This window comes from Oncorhynchus masou, chromosome 18 (assembly GCF_036934945.1).
Source record: "Oncorhynchus masou masou isolate Uvic2021 chromosome 18, UVic_Omas_1.1, whole genome shotgun sequence".
Classification (NCBI taxonomy): domain Eukaryota; kingdom Metazoa; phylum Chordata; class Actinopteri; order Salmoniformes; family Salmonidae; genus Oncorhynchus; species Oncorhynchus masou.
This window is the reverse complement of record NC_088229.1, coordinates 52,930,115-52,951,474: the sequence shown is the minus strand read 5'-3', so window position 1 is coordinate 52,951,474 and position 21,360 is coordinate 52,930,115. Positions and strand designations below refer to the sequence as shown.

At 41.1% G+C, this 21,360-nt stretch overlaps 1 non-coding gene and 1 pseudogene across 1 annotated transcript; one reads left to right on the top strand and one right to left on the bottom strand.

Moving 5' to 3' along the window:
• Window positions 1-19,524: 19,524 nt before the first annotated feature.
• On the top strand, window positions 19,525-20,403 carry LOC135559385 (general transcription factor II-I repeat domain-containing protein 2A-like; annotated as a pseudogene).
• An 885-nt stretch (window positions 20,404-21,288) lies between these two features.
• Window positions 21,289-21,360, bottom strand: trnac-gca (transfer RNA cysteine (anticodon GCA)). Its single transcript has one exon. It is a non-coding gene; the product is annotated as a tRNA-Cys (tRNA).

The following is a 21,360-nucleotide window of genomic DNA, read 5'->3' as shown; positions in this document are numbered from 1 at the left end:
ATGGCGTCGTGTGGGTGAGTGGTTTGATGATGTCAACATTGAACAGAGTGCCCCATGATGCCGGTGGGGATATGGCATGGTCAGGCATAAGCTACAGACAACGACCACGATTGCATTTTATCTATGGCAATTTGAATGCACAGAGATACCGTGACGAGATCCTGAGGCCCATTGTCGTGCCGTTCATCCTCCGCCATCACCTCATGTTTCAGCATGATAATGCATGGTCCCATGTCGCAAGGATCTGTACACAATTCCTGGAAGCTGAAAATGGCCTAGTTCTTCCATGACCTGCATACTCACCAGACATGTCACCCATTGAGCATGTTTGGGATGCTCTGGATCGACGTGCACAACATCGTGTTTCATTGCCCGCCAATATCCAGCAACTTCGCACAATCATTGAAGAGGAGTGGGATAACAATCTATGCGAAGGAGATGTGTCGCATTGCATGAGGCAAATGGTGGTCACACCAGATACTGACTGATTTTCTGATCCACACAGGTAAAACATTTTTAAAGGTACAGTATGTTGGCCTGGTATGGTACCCAATCAAAGGCAGTCATTTATTGTTGTCTCTGATTGGGGATCATATTTAGGTAGCCATTTCCCCATTGTGCTTTGTGGGATCTTGACTATGGATAGTTGCCTGTAAGCACTATTATTAGCTTCACGGTTCGTTTTGAGATGTATTGTTTTGGTTTTGCTGTGAGTTTCACTTAGAAATAAAAGGATGTGGAACCCAGATCACACTGCGCTTTGGTCCAGTTATTATAACGTTCGTGACACATTTGGAAATTGCTCCAAAGGATAAACCAGACTCGTGGAGGTCTACAATTTTTTTTCTCAGGTCTTGGCTGATTTCTTTTGATTTTCCAGTGAAAGGGAAAGCAAAGGGGCACTGAGTTTGAAGGTAGGCCTTGAAATACATCCACAGGTACACCTCCAATTGACTCAAATGATGTCAATTAGCCTATCAGAAGCTTTTAAAGCCATGACATTATTTTCTGGAATTTTCCAAGATGTTTAAAGGCACAGTCAACTTAGTGTATGGCAACTTCTGACCCACTGGAATTGTGATACAGTGAAATAATCTGTCTGTAAACAATTGTTGGAAAAATTACTCATCATGCACAACATAGATGTCCTAACTGACTTGCCAAAACTATAGTTTGATAACAAGACATTTGTGGAGTGGTTGAAAAAATGAGTTTTAATGACTCCAACCTAAGTTTATGTAAATTTCCAACTTCAACTGTATAGGATAGACACTTCAGGACAAACTTCCTTTGGATAATGTTTGAGGGGACTATCTGTTGCTCTATGCGTTTGTAAGTGCCAATAGCAAGGCCAAACAAAAATGTCCATCAAATATTTTTTTATATATATTTTTTATACTTCAAGTGGTCTTAACATTCCAAATGAAATAGCAAAATCATCCTTAAATTCTTAAAACAATTATATTTAACTTAGTATAACCCCCGAGAAAATATTTATTGCATCCGTAGCGATAAGAATAAAGGAAAGTTAAGGAAAGTTAAGCTTTGCAATTCACGGCTCCCGCTATCGGCTTTTCTCAGCATCACTGTAACCAGATAAGTCATCTTCCATTAAGAAATGTGCATCTTAGTAGCTAAACTTAGAATTCAAACAATATACTGTATTTCACCTGTTACAAATGTTTTACTTCATCTAGCTAACGTCATGATTGGGCTTAGACAAGTGCAGTGTAGTGAAGTGTCTTGAAGTGGGCTTATACCTGCCCATTACTGCATGTCCCGTGTTATTGTTGAAAAGTCTCTCGTGATTCAGACACTTTATGGTTAACTGTTCCTTTCATTGCACTTTTTAGTTAATGGTCCCTTTAATTTCAGGCACCTCTGAGCCATAGATATGTGTAGAGATCACTACATCTCAGTCCTCAAATGGCGCTACCCGTGTTATTGAGGCTTTTGGGCACTAAAAATGCACATCTGCACATCTCTGTGCTCTGAGTGTACCTGCAACCACTTTCCCTTGTTAAATACCGGAGTTCCTTTTGTCTATTAGTTCAGTGCCAAACAACCCATGCAGTTGTGAAGAACTCTCCTGCATTTAGCCTTTTATTTCTGTTGTCTGTGCATCACAGTACCGAAACCCAAATATTTTTTACGTTTTACTTGCTTTTTCATGTGTATAGATGCTCATTTAGACGCACTGTTATTAGTCGTAGAACGCTTTGCTGTGTCTGCGTATGGATAGTTGGAAATACCTTGAAATTAATATATTTTGTAAATGTTTAGGAAATAATTTAGGTTATATGATGAAATATGTATGACGAGGAATAATATGTGTGAATGCAAATGTTTTGTTTACTGTTTTTCTTTGCACACACACACACTTATGGAAATGGATCATTGAAATGGTAAAACAAACGGGAGCTGCAACTCTCTAGAATGCATCCTCGAGTCTCTTTCCCTACCCTTGTACTCTAACTGGGACTCCTGTACCAGCTCCTACCTTCACACAGTACAAAATAGGCAACCTGCCATAACAAATGGTCCTTTGGCCGAACGTGGCGTGGGATACAGGTGTTCGCATGGACGCGAACCTCAATTCCTCCATCCTCAGTGGGGAACCTCAGCCTGACTCTGCCATAGTCGGGCCCGGCACATGTGGGATGCAAGTGGAACCTTCACTGTCTCACAGCCAAGTGCAGCAAGTGCACATCCAGAGGAGCCTGTTTTGGGTGGAAAGAGCCACAGGGGGGAAACAGCCCACAGTCCATTTGAGAGACAATTAGGTTTTCCCCCACATAACCCAATCTCAGAAGAGATTATCCACACAACCACAGCAGCTATTTGTAAACAATCCATCCCTCTTCCTCGGAGCCTATGGAGTCCCCAACACATGAAGACCCGCCATTTCATCCGCCTCTGGATGACGCCTCACAGAGGAGGCAAACTGGGGGATCAGAGCGACGTTCTGTTGAATCTCTCAGGTCCACTAAATCATCTCATTCAATGAGGGCCACTCTTCATATCATTCATCTCAGAGCTGTGGGAGTGGATGGAGTGGAGTCCCGTCAGAGGCCCTGAGTGACTCACAAGCTGCTTATCTCAAGAAATGAATGGAGCTCCTTAAAGTAGGTCAAATGCCAAATCATAGAGGACACTCAAGCTGACGAGAACTGTAGGCTCATGGACGCTCAAACACGAAGCCTTTGAAGCACGCAAACCATAGCCAAACGGCAAGAAAGACTGCTACGGCAAGCTGAAGGAGATCTGGAGGGGATTTGGAGGAACCAACAGAAAAGTGGTGAACCTGACCCAGAGCAACAACAAGTCCCCCACCCCCCCAACAATAGAGCTCATGGCTCTCTTCAACAGTTGGAGGAGGGGCTTACAGGAGCAGCCAGGGTACAACAACCTTTCATTGTGTCATTGTCCTCTGCCAGTGAGGAGTCAGTTGGTGAGTAACAGATTCATGAATCAGAAATAGGATGTTCAACATCCGGATGGATCGCAGGATCAGTCACATGACAGCCCACTTGGAGTTTGCCAAAAGGCACCTAAATGACTCTCCGACCATTATAAAAACAAGATTCTCTGGTCTGATGAAACCAAGATTAATATTTTTGCTTGAATGCCAAGCGTCACGTTTGGAGGAAACCTCGCACCATCCCTACGATGAAGCATGGGGGTGGCAGCATCATGCTGTGGAGATGTTTTTCAGCGGCAGGGACTGGGTGACTAGTCAGGATCGAGGGAAAGATGAATGTGAATGGAGCAAAGTAAAGAGAAATCTTTGATGATAACCTGCTCCAGAGCGCTCAGGACCTCCGACTGGGCAGAAGGTTCACCTTCCAACAGGAAAACGATCCAAAGCACACAGCCAAGACAAAGCAGGAGAGGCTTCGGGACAAGTCTCTGAAAATCCTTGAATGGCCCAGCCAGAGCCCGGACTTGAACCCCATTGAACATCTATGGAGAGACCTGAAAATAGCTTTGCAGCGACCCTCCCCATCCAACATGAAAGAGCTTAAGAGGATTTGCAGAGAAGAATGGGAGAAACTCCCCAAATATAGGTGTGCCAAGCTTGTAGCATAATACCCAAGAAGACTCGAGGCAGTAATTGCTGCCAAAGATGCTTAAACAAAGCACTGAGTAAAGGGTCTGAATACTTATGTAAATGTGATATTGTTTTATTTATTTTTATACATTTGCAAAAATGTCCAAGAACCAATTTTTCCTTTGTCCTTATAGGGGTATTGTGAGTAGATTGATGAGCAAAAATGGCTGTAACTTAACCAAATATGGAAAAGGTGAAGGGGTCTGAATACTGCTTAAAATATTTTGCTTCCTCTTTCAAAATATAATTTGGTATCGAACACCAGGCTGTAGTGCTTCAGTGCCTAAGACTTCTGTGCCACTCTATGATGACGATTCAAGATAAACGTGCATTTTTCACAATTTTCCATCCAATTCACTTGATATAAATAAAATAACGTGATTGTTCTTGAATAAGTGCCTCAAATGATTTTAGTTTTTCCTCTAACTTATTTTGTGCCTTTCTAGTACTGTTTCCATTACCATCTACCTGCGCTGTTATTTCCTCTATTTCCTTTATTAGTCCAATCTCTTTTGACCTAAAATGCTTTTGTTTTAATGATGAGTATTGTATTGAATGGCCTCTAAAAGTACATTTCAAAGTGACCCATACAAGGGGATCTGCTGTGCCTATGTTGTGCAGAAAAAAGGAAATTCTGAATTATTTTGTATTAGTTAACAAATTGTCATCCAGTAGGCTTTGACTAAATTTCCTATATCCCTGTCCACGTGGAAATTCTGTAAGAGTTATTGTGGAGGACAATTCAATAATTGTCGGATCACATATTTCTCCTTCCCAGTCCTTTTTCCATAGAACCTAATTTATAGTTGTAGAGTGAGTTTCCTGTGAACAATAGATTTGTAATCTTTCTCTTTTAGCCAGGCAAAAAAATATATTTTCTTTTTTTATGATCTGCTAAGCCATTACAATTATAACTTGCTACACTTATTTCCCCACTTACCATAATGATACCCAAGCTTCAATTATACTTACCACAACCAATGCTTTGTAACCTTAACATCAACAAAACACCATGATGATTGTGTCCATATAGCTGTACCACTATATTTGCACTGTTAAGCATGCTGTAGCTGCAACTAGGTAGACCTCCAATTGTCCTAATATTCCAGCCACCAAACCCCCCCCCCAAATCTAGGTCTGTTATCACTGTGACCATCTCCCTGACTCATGACACACCTTCGCGTCCTAAGGCAAACCTTTGGCCACCAATTGGTGTAGGCCAGAGAGAAATATGGGCAGATAACATCATTCAATACAGCCACCCTTCACGCACACATTCAAAGCCCCAATGGTCTATTGCATGTCTATGAGGGTTCTTTTTAAGAGAGAACTAAACAAATAACATGGAAAACAGTCATAAAAATAAAATAATAATAATACATCATATTATAAAAAATAATAACAGCACAATATTATAGATGTATTCTCATATTAGGAATATAAGTCCTAGTAAAGGCCATAAGCATGTCAGCCCAGCCTGCTCAGTTCATTGGATCAAATAGTTTTTTTTTTTAATTATACAATTGTAAGAGAAAAAATACCTTCTATAAATATCGCAGACCAGTTCTTTATGTCCATTACATGCACAGTGCCTATCGGCAGAGAAACGTATTATATCCTGTTATATTCTGACAAAAAGGAAGAAAGAAAAAGGACCTTGCATTTTAACAGCCAGTAAAAATGTGTCTTCGCTCTAAAAATAAAAATAAAAGGTTCCTGGAGTATCTTTTAGGGGTTCTTCAAATTGACACTGTGGGGGAACCCCTATAACTTCTTCGAAAACCCTGTTTAATGGATCCTCAAAGAACCTTTTGGAGAACCTTTTGGGGTTCATTTTTAACTACCCCCCTCTCCTATTAATCTTATTATTAATAATAATAATACACATGAACAATAACAATAACACAATATTTTAGTTGTCAATGTTTATTATGATTTTAGCAAATCAGAATAAAAAAATCTAAATATGAGGTCAACTCCTAGCAGAGACCTTTTGTGTGCAATTTTCAGTGCTGAGAACCCTAAAGTTCTTCAAAGAACTTTGAGGATCTTAGAACAACCCTTGTTGAACCGCTAATGTTTAGAGTATATGCATCACACTACCCATGAAGGGGGGGTTGAGGTCAGGCAATGGGGCAGTAACATAACCTCTGTTGTGGAACACCTTCCTCCAAAAGTGAGGTCAGAGAGCAGTGAGTTATGGCTCTCCCAGTCCACCATCGAGGGTGTCAGTCAGACCCTCGGTTACAAACATTGACCTGTCCAGAGAGAAGAGAAACCTACCCTGAAGGTAATTTAGAGTGTTGGCCAGCCGATATGATCCCTTAGGCTACATCCTCCCTTTCACAACCCGGGCAACGTTTTTGTACAGGACCTCTGGTGCAGCAAGAGGGGCTGGGATGACCCTGTACAGCCTTGACTGCCTGATGGAAGACAACATAACCATGCCCAGATCCTATGTGCCCCCGAGGGCAAACAATCAGATGGTAGAACGTGAACTGCACACTTTCTGTGTCTCATCAGAGCGAGACTATGGGGCAGTAGCTTATCTCCTTACCCAGGACTCCCAAGGCCACACCGCTGTCTCCAAACAGTCATCTCACACTCTCACCTGAGTTCAACCTGGCTCCTGGAGAAGGCGGCTTCCTGTGGCATGCAAGCCAACTCCACCTTAACCACCAGTGAAAGGGGGGTCAGGTCCTCATAGTGTTCCCACTGTGCGTCACAGTACCCAAAAGTGAATTTTACTCGCTTTTTCATTTGTGAAGATGCACATTTAGGCACACTGGTTTATTACTGGTAGAATGTTTTGATGTTGCTGTGTATGGATAGTAAATATTGGATATGCCTTGAGATTAATATATTTAGTAAATGTGTAGGAAATAATTTAGGTTATATGATGAAATATGTATGACGAGGATTAATGTTTGATCTAAAATATCTTAACGCGAATGTTTTGTTTACATGTTTATTTTTAGCAGACACACTTATGGAAATGGATAATTGAAAGAATAAAATAATTGGGAGCTGCAACTCTCTAAAACGGAACCTCAATCTCTCTCCCTATCCTTGTATTCTAACCGGGAGCGACAGGTAACATTATAGAGGGTTGCCAATTGACGTATGACCAGCGGCAACCTGTCATTCAGGGCAGGTGGGGCAGAGATGCACATTTTTTGCAAAAATAAAATAAAATACAACAAATAATGTATATACAGTTGAAGTCGGAAGTTTACACACACTTAGGTTGGAGTCATTAAAACTTGTTTTTCAACCACTCCACAAATTTCTTGTTAACAAACTATAGTTTCGGCAAGTTGGTTAGGAAATCTACTTTGTGCATGACAAAAGTCATTTTTCCAACAATTGTTTACAGACAAATTATTTCACTTATTCACTGTATCACAATTCCAGTGGGTCAGAAGTTTACACACACTAAGTTGACTGTGCCTTTAAACAAATTGGAAAATTCCAGAAAATGATGTCATGGCTTTAAAAGCTTATGATAGGCTAATTGATTTGAGTCAATTGGAGGTATACCTGTGGATATATTTCAAGGCCTACCTTCAAACTCAGTGCCTCTTTGCTTGAAATCATGGGAAAATCAAACGAAATCAGCCAAGACCTCAGAAAAACAATTGTAGACCTCCACAAGTCTGCACACACCGACAACAGTCACCCACGAAGCATCGTTACCCATCGCTCCACAAAAGCAGAGCAAGGAGAACCACTACTTCAAGGTCTCAGACCGAGTGACGTCACCGATTGAAACGCTATTAGCGCGCACCACCGCTAACTAAAAAAAAAAAAAAAAAAAACTAACTAACTAGCTAGCCATTTCACATCGGTTACACGAGGTAGGAAAATTAAGCGGATATTTTGAAGCAACATCTCAAGACATCAGTCAGGAAGTTAAAGCTTGGTCGCAAATGGGTCTTCCAAATGGACAATGACCCCAAGCATACTTCCAAAGTTGTGGCAAAATGGCTTAAAGACAACAAAGTCAAGGTATTGGAGTGGCCATCGCAAAGCCCTCAATCCTATAGAAAATTTGTGGGCAGAACTGAAAAAGCGTGTGCGAGCAAGGAGGCCTACAAACCTGACTCAGTTACACATGCTCTGTCAGGAGGAATGGGCCAAAATTCACCCAACTTATTATGGGAAACTTGTGGAAGGCTCCCCAAAATGTTTGACCCAAGTTAAACAATTTAAAGGCAATGCTACCAAATACTAATTGAGTGTAGGTAAACTTCTGACCACTGGGAATGTGAAAGAAATAAAAGATGAAATAAATCATTCTCTCTACTATTATTCTGACATTTCACATTCTTAAAATGAAGTGGTGATCCTAACTGACCTTAAACAGGGTTTTTTACTAGGATTAAATATCAGGAATTGTGAAAAACTGAGTTTAAATGTATTTGGCTAAGGTGTATGTAAACTTCTGACTTCAACTGTGTATGTATATATACACTGTATACTTATTTTCCACCATAATTTGCAAATAAATGCATTACAAATCCTACAATGTGATTTTCTGGATGTTTTTCTCTCAGTGTACCTATGATGACAATTACAGGCCTCTCTCATCTTTTTAAGTGGGAGAACTTGCACAATTGGTGGCTGACTAAATACGTTTTTGCCCCACTCTATCTATATATTTTGGCATGAATACATGTCATATATCAGTTTGCAAACAATGTAAAAAAAAAATTGTAATTTAGTTAATAAAGCCGCATACAAACAGGCAGCTCCAAAACGCAGGTGTTTCTGCCTAGCTCAGGTTTTTCAGCTGAGCTCAGTGCTTTCTGTGGTGGTGGGGCAGGCCAACAGAAAATAGGAGCATTGCATCGTGATTGGCTTAGTGTTCTGTCACTCATCGTGACCCTATGTCACCCGCCTTTAGTAAGGGTAGACATCAAGAATGTGAGCCCTTTGGGGCCATAGTTACATTAGAAGTGCCCATCCAAGAAGGCTCAAAGTCATTGGCCACAGATAAAATGACGTCAAATCACATTATATCTACAGTAGCTTTGACTGGACTGATCATGTCAACATCATCATTTCACAATCTTAGCTAGCAGTCATTATCATGAATCAAGTCTACTGGCAAATCATTTTAAATCCTTGTCATATAAAGAGAAATTATAGATAAAACGTTTCGGTGCTCATCGGCCGTTGGACATAAACATTCCACAACACGTTGAAAATCGCAAATTCAACAATGAGTTGATTGTAAGGAATCGGTGACAGTGGCTAACCGCAAACATTGCAACTGGGAAGTCAGACTGGGAAAATTAGTTTTGAACCGTCATCCAACTCTGAATATGTTTCTTTAATGACAACATTTGCCAACAAAGGACCACCGCTCACATTAAGGTGAGTCCAAAAATGTCTTATATGCTGCTGCATAAATTATGTAACATGCCAGGGAGATATGGTCAGCCATATCAGCTATGTTTTTAAAAAGTAATTCAACGAGGGCTGAATGAATTGTTTCGCTGCCAGACAAGGCTCCGCTGATAGCCAGGTGTAGCAGGGGTAAGGATTCACTACATTGTACTGGAAAGAAAGCTCTGCTGTTGGGACAGATTTATGTCGGCCCTAACAGTTTGTGGACACCGCTTTTCACCGTTATAGTGTAATTAATATATTGTTTAGTGTTGTGTCGTGGCTTTGCTGGCATGCATCTAAACAAAAACAAAATTGGAGGGGGTGTTTGCCCCACCAAAACGTACATGCTAAAATCACCACTGCGTATGACTCCTCCTGGCAGCTATGTTGGAGGTGGGCTCAGAGTCAAGACAGGCAAGTGTCAGAACCTGGAGTATGAGGAAAATCAGAGACTGGGCAAAAAAATAAAAAATCAGGAGCTAGGAGAAAACTGCTGGCAAACAGAACGAACTGGCACAGACAGACAGAAAACGCAGGTATTATTACACTGGGGATAATGGGGATGATGGGCAACACCTGGAGGGGGGTGGAGACAAGCACAAGGACAGGTGAAACAGATCAGGGTGTGACAGCTTGTAGTCTAGCTATTAGCCTGTATTTCTTACATAGGCAGTGCGCTGTGCGAGTTTCTCGTTTTGGGGAAGCAATTTTTGTTCACCATAAAAATGCACCTTTTATAACAAAGGATTGCATGCATGTATCATCGCATTTGCAGACTAATGTAAGCCTACTATTCCTACGGTGATGAGTAGATTGGATAGTCATAATTTCGACTATTAATGAGCATATAGTGGCATAAGCCTATATCAGATGTTTCTTTCCGTTGCACTGGAAAATTGTGGCCTTTGATAAACATTTCATGAAATTCTTCTACACTTTAAATGACAATCTTTTTTGAATACGACAATAGACTAGACCTACTTTGCTGACACTGACAACAGAGCAATAAAAACAACCTTGTTTTGAATGCAACCATTTAATCTAGGCCTACTGTATGATAAGGGGTGATGGCTAGAAGGGATTTTGTTTTATTTTAGCTAACCCTAACTCTTAACCTAAGTCTGCTAACCTGCTACGAAAAGTAAAATCTGCAGAAACATCCATTTCTCCTTTTACTACTTTGTCCTTTTCCAGATAAGGAGACATCCCTCAGTTATACAATGTGGTTGCCATATGCTGTGTTTTGGTCAATCTGAATGATTCTGTTATGCCATTTTAGTAGAGAGCACCTTCACCTTGTCGTCATGACAAAAGTGCACCCTTAAATCGTATGAATATATAAAATGTCATTTGGAACATGTATACTGAACAAAAATAAATGCAACATACAACAATTAACAATTTTACTGAGTTACAGTTCATATAAGGAAATCAATCAATTGGAATTTCATTAGGCCCTAAACAATGGATTCCAGGCTGCTGAGGGGAGGACAGCTCATAAATGTCTGGAACTGAGTGAATGGAATGGCATCAAACATGGAAACCATGTGTTTGCTGTATTCGATACCATTCAGCTCCAGCCATTACCACGAGCCCATCCTTCCCAATTTAGGTGCCACCAACCTCTTGTGCTGGGAATACAGATATGCATCCGTTGGTCACAGATAAAGGTAAGGGCGTGGATCAGTAAACAGCCAATATCTGGTATGACCACCATTTGACTCTTGCAGCGTGACACCTCTCCTTCACATGGAGGTGATCAGGCTTGATTATGGAATTTTTTCCCAACTCCTCTTCAATGGCTGTGTGAAGTTGCTGGATATTGTCGGGAAATGGAACACTGGTGTACACGTAGATCCAGAGCATCCCAAACATGCTCAATTAGTGACTTTTCTGGTGAGTATGCAGGCCATGGAAGAACTGGGACATTTTCAGCTTCCAGGAATTCTGTACAGATCCTTGGGACATGGGGCCGTGTATTACCATGCTGAAACATGAGATGATGGCGGAGGAATGGCACAACGATGGGCCTCAGGATCTCGTCAAGGTATCTCTGCATTCAAATTGCCGTAGATAAAATGCAATTGTGGTCGTAGACCGTAGCTTATGCCTGCCCATACCATAACCCCAGTGCCACCATGGGGCACTCTGTTCACAACGTTGACATCAGCAAATTACTCCCCCACACAACGCCATACACATGTGCACGGGTGCATTGCAACTGCCTGTAAGGCAAATTCCATCATACTGTAGCTGTGGATCCCAAATCCGGCCCTCGTGTACCACCAACAGTAGACATTTTTATTGTAGCCCGAGACAAGCACACCTGATTCAACTAATCAGGCCCTCAATGAGTTGAATCAGGTATGTTTGTCTGGGGTTGCAACACAGATGTGTGCTGTTGGGAAGGTACTCAAGGACTGGGGAAAAAAGTGACAATCAAAACTAATTGGAGAGCTTACAACTGAACAAGAAGCGAGTATTTATTTGAGAATACAACACAAACGCAGACAAATTAGAGACCAATTCCATTCCCCTGTTTATTGCGCTTGTTCATCTTGAATAATAGTTAACCCTCTATTCTAAGCCCTGTTTGGGGGGGGGGGGGGGATTATTTAGCTATTTGATTTTGAATGATTGGATGAAACACTGAATTTTGCATTACTGCAATTAGCCAACAAATTGAATAGCATCTTAGTAACCAGTAGGCTATTAGTAAATCATAATTTCAGTTGAACAAAAGAAGTTCATACCAGAGGTGGCCAACCTTGCTCCACTGATCCCTGATCTACTGGGTGAGCAGACTTCTACTCCAGCTCAGCAATGGCACACTTAATTGTCAACTAATTTGGTTTGATAAATTGAATCAGGTGTTCGTGCTGGGCTGGAACAGAATCCAGCACACCCAGCAGGGTTGACCTGATCCAGTTTAATATGTTTACACATTGTGTGTGACTTTTTAAACTCCATTTTTGTTAACAAAATGTCCTAACATTGGTACGCGTATGACCCATGGTATACAAGGATGCACCCTTATTCTCTCAGGGCATTCATTGGGACATATTCGTCTGCACACAGGGTTTCATAGCTCTCTGTATCTGAGGACAGAAAACATCACAAAGAAACAGGGTGCATTATACACAAATTAGACAGCACTGAAAATGATGTTGCTATATCTCTCTGTCCTCAGTTTTTCTCGATAACTCTGGGACTGGAACTGGAGAATATTTTCATAATGTCCTCAGACAAAGGTACCTGCAATATTCAGAGTAGCCTACTCTATGTTCTCTGAAAGCCGGAACGGCTAGCTAATCCTTTCACCTTCTTCCACGGCTGTTCGCTAGCTACCTAGCTACAAATGCATTTAGAGTTACAATTATACATCAAGATAACTAGCTAATATGATGTTAGCTAGCTGGTGTTATTTAACTCACTTAGCTCGCTATACAGTATGCAAAGCTATCTAGCGAACATTACGTTCGTAGCTGATTTGAGTTAGCCTGAACACTAAGTTCTTGTAGCTAGCTAGCTAATAATACATGTTTTCTAAATATATTTACTTACTTGAATAGGATCTCCCACTGCTTACACTTGCTGGGTCCTTTAGGAAAAACTAAATAATAGGGTAATCTTCAACATTTCTGGTGGTAGCAAGCCATGTGGACGATTGGAGGACTTCTGCCAGACTGACTCTGGTCTTCCAACATGGCGCCTGGTGTGGTCCTAGGTGATTTGTGATACAGCCTCAAGCCCTCTATAACGTTAAAGTTAAAGTAGTAGGATAGCGTTAACCGTCTCAATGCTTCTTCTTTTTTTTTTAAGAGTTGTGACCGGTGATTGAATTTGCAAGTTCACTGTTAGACATGTAGCTACAGTAGGTGTTACAATCTATTGGGAAAGTCCCAACTGATAGTGTTTTTTAGATAATACTGCAACAAGTCTACACCATAATCTGCATAATGATAGCGAACCTACACAATACACCATAATGTGACAGGTACAATTAGCCTTCCAGTGGGCATTGCTAGAGAATTCCTAACAACGTAATCTATGTTTCCAATGATTTGACTAATGCCTAGAAGTGCCCATAATGTTGTCATTCAATAAGGCTTCCAAGTTGAATTTGTATAATAGATCATCAAAGGTGTAAAGCTAACTATTTGTACATTTGCCTCGTGTTTCTGTGTCAGACAGACTGGCGGTGTTGTGCGAGTACATCCTTCAGTTTGGAAAATAAAATGGCAAGTCTTTCTGGTGGCTTCTGGAGAATGATTTTGGATAGACCTTGTACCTCCATCAAGAAGGTTGAACAGGAGGGGAAGACTAGGCAGTTCAACCCAGTGGGTGACAAAAACAACATCCTAATGTCCTTCCTCCAGTACTTGAGGAGCTTTCTAGAGATTGAGGACCATCTGAAGTACAAGTCACTAAAACCAGCTACACCTGTTGTGACCTCAGAGGATGAGAACGTTGTTGGTTTTGGGAAAACAGTCCAAAAACACCTGGATGGAAATTTGGAACACCAGGGCTGATGGGTATGCTAGATTTATCCTTAGTCAGAAGTGTGTGTCAGGCACACATTCACTAACTACAGCAGTCCCTGTTGAAAAAGCAAAGCCAGGTAACAACTGTCCCTGTTCCACCTCTAACATCATCTGGCATGGAAGCCCCAACCCCAACAGCCACCTCGACCCTTGCCTATGATCTTCCAGGTCAGTTGGTAACAAAAATATAGAAAACTATTGGTTTACTTTAATATGACATGCTATTTGTAATGACGTCTTTGTTTCATTTCACAGTAATGGATGAGGATTTGGAAAAGGAGATGTTGGGTTTGTCCCCATCTATATTCCAGACCTAGCTGAGTGAGTGTACTAATACTTTAAACGCATGCCAATCATGTCCAGATTAGTAATTTATTTAACTGTATCTACTGCAATGATAAATACACATGTTAACTGTAATTTCAGATACACCAGCAGCAGCCGTTGGAACCCCAGCTTACCCTAGATCTTACATTACAGAATGTGAGGCCCCCTGCCCCTACCAGAGCAGAGCAGGGTACAGTGCTGCCTCAAGGTATGACATACTCTGCCATGTAATTCATCTACACTGATCTTTTTTGGTTTAACAATATGTTTCATGTTTATTTTGTATCTTGTAGCTCTGAAACACCCTGCTTCTCCTGCTCTGTTTGGAGGCTATGAAGATGCAGATAGATGGCTGGTGTGGAGTGTCTGTGTCTTCACAATACCAGACTGACTGCCTCCTACAAGAATACCAACAGCAGGAGCCAGCCCTCATCCAGCTCTACATGGCACCTTCGGACAGGTATTCAGGTCTGACCACACCCACGAAGTGGCCAGGAAGGTGACATTGTCATCTGGCACCATGTCATCCTATGTGATGATGAATGAGAACTGGATGATCCTGTCCTGGGTTATGCTGCAGTTGGAGAGTGAGCAGTCCCTGGAGGCTACCTAAGAGGACCAATCACTACAGCGCTGCTGGCATTGGGCTATTTAAGCTCTGAATATCATCTACCAAACCTAACAGGATTTATCCTGAACATATTTGCAATGTGTTTCCACAGTGGGAAAAGCAGAAGTATTTTCTTTTTTGCTATGATCAGCTCATGAAAAATAGTTATGTCAATAATTTTTGTCTCTATGTGTAAATAGGGACTGCTGTGCTGCATTCTGAGTCCCGGACTCCCAGCCTCATGAGCATCTCCTGTGGGCTGCCTGAACGACCACAGATGCTATAGTGGCAGAGGTCACATCTGAGAACTTGGCTAACAACTGTGCCTCACAGAGCAAGTTCAACAAGGACATCAATGTAAAACTGGACTTGTTCCACTGCATGCAATGGTTCACCAGAGTGTGTGTCTCGGAACACCATCCACTATATAGCTCCTTCTGCAAGTTCCTGTCCACAGCCTACATGTAAATGGCTGTCTTGGGTGGAAGAAGGAGAGGACCAAAGCGCAGCGTGGTTAGTGTTCATCTTTTTAATAAACAACTGAACACTTCAAAAATACAAAACAACAAAGTGACAACCGAAACAGTTCTATCTGGTGCAGCCACACAAAGACTGAAAATATCCACCCACAAAACACAAAGGAAAATGGTTCTCAATCAGGGACAACGATAGACAGCTGCTATCTGATTGAGAACCATATCAGGCCAAACACAGAAATAGAAAATATAGAAAAACTAACATAGACTGCCCGCCCCAACTCAGGCCCTGACCATACTAAATAAAGACAAAACAAAGGAATAAAGGTCAGAACGTGACACTTCACTGTGGCAGGCCAGGCTGACCTGGATAATCTGAAGGTCTACGCCTTCTATGGGATTGTCCCTGCTAACCCCACCAAGCAGCAAATCTGAAAACAGTAATTTCTTTACTTTGAAGTTTACTTTAAACCAAAGGCATATTTATGACAGTGTTGGAAAACAATCCTTTGTACAAATAAAACGCAATTCATTTACATTCAAATACTTTTTAATTTTTTTTATTTTTTAACATTAAACAGACCTTAAACAACTATTCAGCATTGTTGCATGAAGAAATAGGTTTTGATTGGCTTTTATTGACCTACCTCACAAAATGGCAGTTAAAATACTGAATTCAAATAGCAATACATTTAGTTGTTAAATTGTGCACCCATATTTCCATGAAGCCACCATAATTCAATCAATATAGGCTATGCAATATATGATTATTTTTTCATGCTTCTCGTGTTCAATGAGTACAGCAAGCTAACGGTCAGGCTGATCTTCAGCTAAATTTAGGCCAAAACGGATGGACTAAATACTATTTTGGGGTGAAATAATGGCTGTGACTGACGGAACTGATGTCGCCCATAATTTGACGTTGTGTGTTGAGTGGTTTAAAGATGTACCTACTGGTGAACCTCAGGTCAAAATAATTCTGGCTATGCAGGACCTGGAGATGTAAAGAGTGAGTTCTGCCCTGGGAGAAAGCAGAAAGCTGTCAAGTCCTGTCTGGAGTCTTACTGGGGCATTCCATCCAGGTTTGGCTCAAAGATAGAAATGATCAGTGGCGATTTTAGTATGTAAATCTTGGTGGGGCGAAAAAAAAGAAAAGTGGATTGCATGCCAGCAAAGCCACAACACAAAATAATACATTAATTGCACTATAACGGTGACAAATGGTGCCCACAAACTGTTAGTGCCTACATAAAGCTGTCCCAACAGCAGTCCCAACACCTTACAACTGCTACACCTGGCTATCAGCGGAGCCTTGTCTGACAGCGAAACAGTTAATTCAGACTCTGCCTTTAAAATAAATAGCTGATATGGCTGACTTGCTGAAACAAATGTGGTTTCTAATGACAATTGAAATGTCGAAACTATGGCATATGGGGACGACAAGTGGATAAGAGGTAAACTGTAATTTCAATTAAGACAATGAGCGAGCTAGGACAGACGTAACAGTAGTCAATATAACTATTTGTTTAGCACTTTTGAAATGTACAGCGACAGAATTCAGAACATGAACCGTTCTGACAGTGCTCTCCCTGTACACCAAGTTAGAACCGTAGGATAAATAAAGGGGGCAAATAAGCAGACAATAAAAGCTCTTACAATATTCAATGATTACATTTCTCTAAAACAGGTTATGGGCTACAGTAGAACAGTAGGTTAAATTAAGAGGGGTAAATTGACCAAATTACGAGAGTGAGGCACATGGGCTACTAATATCTTACTACACAACATACACTTAGTATTACTTTCTTAGCTACGGTAAACATACCTCCCTGGCATATTACATCATTTTTGTAGCAGCATATAATACATTTTTGGTTGGCTTACTTGAACAGTAAGGTGGCGCGGCGGTCCTCTGAGTTAAGAGTTGTTTTGAGCATGGGACAAATCGTGCGTCATTGACAGCATGGCCAATGTTGAATGTTTATCATTTTAAACTTGGAAAATATCCCCTTAATCCCAGATTTGGGACCACATAGCCACTGTCACTGATTCCTTCCAAACCACTCGTTGAATTTACAATTTCCCACTTGTTGTCTAATGTTTATGTCCAATGGCCGATGAGCACCGATACATTTTATCTATAATTTCTCTTCATATTACAAGGATTAAAAATTATTTGCCAGTAGACTTGATTCATGATGATGACTGCTAGCTAAGATTGTGAAAGTATGATGTTGACACGATCAGTCCAATCAAAGCTACTGTAGATATAACGTGATTTGACGTCATTTTATCTGTGGTCAATGACCTTGAGCCTTCTTGAATGGTCACTTCTATGGCAGCAGCCGAAGGGCTAGAATTTTCAATGTCTTCTCTGACACTTGGCAGTGACGTAAAGTTCCCATGAGTGACAGAACACTGAGCCAATGAAAGCGCAACATTCCATATTTTCTGCTGGCTTGCCCCACCACCACAGAAAGCGCTGAGCTATGCAGAAACACCTACATTTTGGAGCTGACTTACTCAAGAAAACCAAAAAGAGGCCATGTTTATATGCAGCTTTATTCAGTCAATGATATATGTTATTTTACATTGTTTGCAAACTGATGTGGGACATGTATTAATGCCAAAATAACATGCAAAACAGGCATGATGGTGAGATTGGGAATATAATTTCTTTACATCCATTTATGGATAATTCAAAATATAAACCTAAATATTTAAAAAGTGCCCTTTTTAAGGTTGTTGATTTTTAGACAATATAGTGTACGGGAACATCACATTTCCAGAGTGGGCTCTCTGCTGCTCTAGCACTGCATGTGGCAGCAAATCACCAAATTTGACTTTATTCCTATAGTAGCCTAGACCAGTGGTTCCCAACCTTTTTTGCTTACTGTACCACCAACTGAATTTTACCCCTGAAGGGCCCATCATGTGCATTTTACCAGTAAGCTTATGGTCTCAAGTACCCCATGTGGATAGGCCAAGTACCCCCAGGTCTTAGTACACCTGGTTGGGAATCACTGGCCTAGGCTATACGGCCAGCAGTCTGTGACAGTATGCCTTTTCAGTTTGTTTAAGAACTGCCAATACACTCATACATACAAGTCGAAGAAATACTACTGTTGAAGATGTGCTACTTTTAAATGGAGATGTTGTCATGGGTCTGCCCACTTTCCATCTCTAGCCTATAGTTAACCAGGTTCAGACCCATATCATGAACAGAGTTCTAAAGCAGGATGAAATAACTTGGAATGACCCAAAAAACAGGTAAGTCTGGCTATTCACCTGTAAATCTACAAGCCAGGCCTGGGCAAAGGCCGGCCCGGGCGCCATATGCAGCCCAAGACCTGGTTCAATACAGCCCGCAGAATCATGCACAGATCACATAAAGAATTTGTGATAGAAAGGTGTTGAAAAACGTATTTGTTATTTAAATTAATGAATACTCATCTTTGTGTAATGATTTAACTCCCACCTCTTGCTGGACAATTATTTTGAAGGCACGTATAAATAACAACTGCATGAGGACAGACAGTGACTGACAGGCTGACACACACGTCACAGTTACACATTGTAGCTAGATAGAAATTGCGCAAAAATGTGTTTTTCAAAGATTGGAAAGGAAAGTAGACAATGAATGTAGGGTGTTTCAGCAAGAGTGGACATCAAAATATTTCTTTATTGAAATATCAGGGAAAGATGTGTGCTTAGTGTGCGAAGAGCATCGCTGTCTTGAAAGTCTACAACTTGTCCCGACACTTCCAGTTGAAGCAGAGAAATATAGGAATGTGTCTTCTGAGCAGAGGACAAGTACATCGAAAGGTGTGGCTTTCTCAGTTGCAAAAGCAGCAAGGACTTTTCACAAAACTGCATTCAGAAAACGACGGAATTGCGAGAGCTGGCTATGTACTATCCCACAAAATTGCTAAACGTAGCAAGCCATTCGCTGAGGGCGAATTCATAAAATAATGTTTAATTGACTCAGCAGCAATACTTTGCCCTGACAAGAAAGAGCTGTTTGAAAATGTTTCCCTGTCAAGACGAACATCGCAGAGAATAATGGAACAACAGTTGAAAGACGAGGTAAAGGATTTCACCTGTTTCTCCTTGGCCCTGGATGAGAACAGTGATGCACGTGACACAGCGCAGTTGTTGATATTCTTACGAGGCATAACCCCAGACTTTGAAATTACAGAGGAGCTTGCTTCAGTGCAGGCAATGAGGAGCACAACCACAGAGAAAGATTTAGGTTAATAAGTGTGTGGCAAAGCTGGGACTGAGTTTTGAAAAGTTATCCAGTGTGACCACTGATGGGTGCCCAAACTTGACAGGAAAAATGTTGGCCTTTTGAAAAAGATACACGATCAAGTAGCTGAGCTGAACCCAGATCAGAAAATTATTTTCCTGCATTGCATTATTCATCAGGAGATGCTCTGTAAATGTGTTCTGAAAATGAGCCATGTTGTGGATACAGTCACTAAAGTGATTTATTTCATAAAAGAAAAATCTTTAAACCGCAGACTGTCTCCACAGACTGTCTCTGTCACACTGTTGGAAGAGACAGAGTCGGGTCATGCAGATCTCCCCTACCACACAAACGTGAGATGGCTGAGTTTGGGAAGGTGCTTAAAAGGGTGTGGGACCTGAAGTTGGAGATGGATGAGTTTTTACAAATGAAAGGAAAATATGTGGATTTCCCTCAACTGCAAGATAAAGAATGGTTGGCCGATTTTGCCTTCACCGTGGACATCATGGCCCTCATGAATGAACTGATTTCCAAACTACAGGGGGAAGAGCCTTTTGCACATCAGATGTACAGCCTAGTCAAAGCCTTCAAAGGAAAATTACTCATCCTGACCCGCCAAGTAGAAGCCAACAATCTCACCCACCTTCCCGGCGCTACCAGTCTGTTCCTCATCAGATGACCAGTCGTTTTGAGGATTTCAAAGTGTTGGAAAATGACATGCTGTTGGTTTCCTCTCCTTTCACCTTCAATGTGGATAACGCTCCCACTGACCTGCAACTTGAGCGTATCGATCTTCAGTCTGATGCAGTGATTGGAGAACTATTCAAAACAGTGTCACTGACAAGGTTCTATGCATCTCTCGACGAACAAAACTTTCCAAAGATTAGGAGTCATGCTCAGAAGATGTTTGTACTGTTTGGGTCAACCTAGGTACGTGAACAGACATTTTCAGGGATTAAATATAACAAGTCAAGGCACAGATCATCTCTCATTGACTCTCACCTCTCAGCAATCCTGCGCATAGCGACGTTAGAAACTATACCTGACTTCACTGCTCTAGTCAATGCCCAGAGATTTCACACCTCACACTGATTGAGAAGTTTAAATGTAATATTGAGCTCTCTCTCTTTCTTGTGTTGTTGTGCATACCCGTTAACAAGAGTTCCTTCCGTGGTGTTGAATGCACAGTGTACTTTTCCCTCAGTGCAGTTCACTGCATGTTTAATAATGAAAATGCCTACCAAAAGGAGAACATGGATGATGTTTATTTCTGTGCATGTTAAAAAAGGTAAAATAAGTAGCATATATGGATGTGATTTACAGTAGATATATCTGTCAACACAGTCATACACATGATGTATAATCGTGTAATATCATTCTGGCCCGCAATGGCAAAATTATATTCTAATGTGGCCTTCCATCACAAATAATTGCCCAGGTCTGTCCTTTCATTTGTACTGCATTACTGCCCTACATGTTTACCATATAGATCAGCTTCAGGATACCAATATTATGACGTGTGAAAAACTATTTCAAGCAATCAATATTCTACTGATAAAATAAGCATCGCCAAAATGAGGGGGCACCTGGATTTGAACCGGGGACCTCTTGATCTGCAGTCAAATGCTCTACCACTGAGCTATACCCCC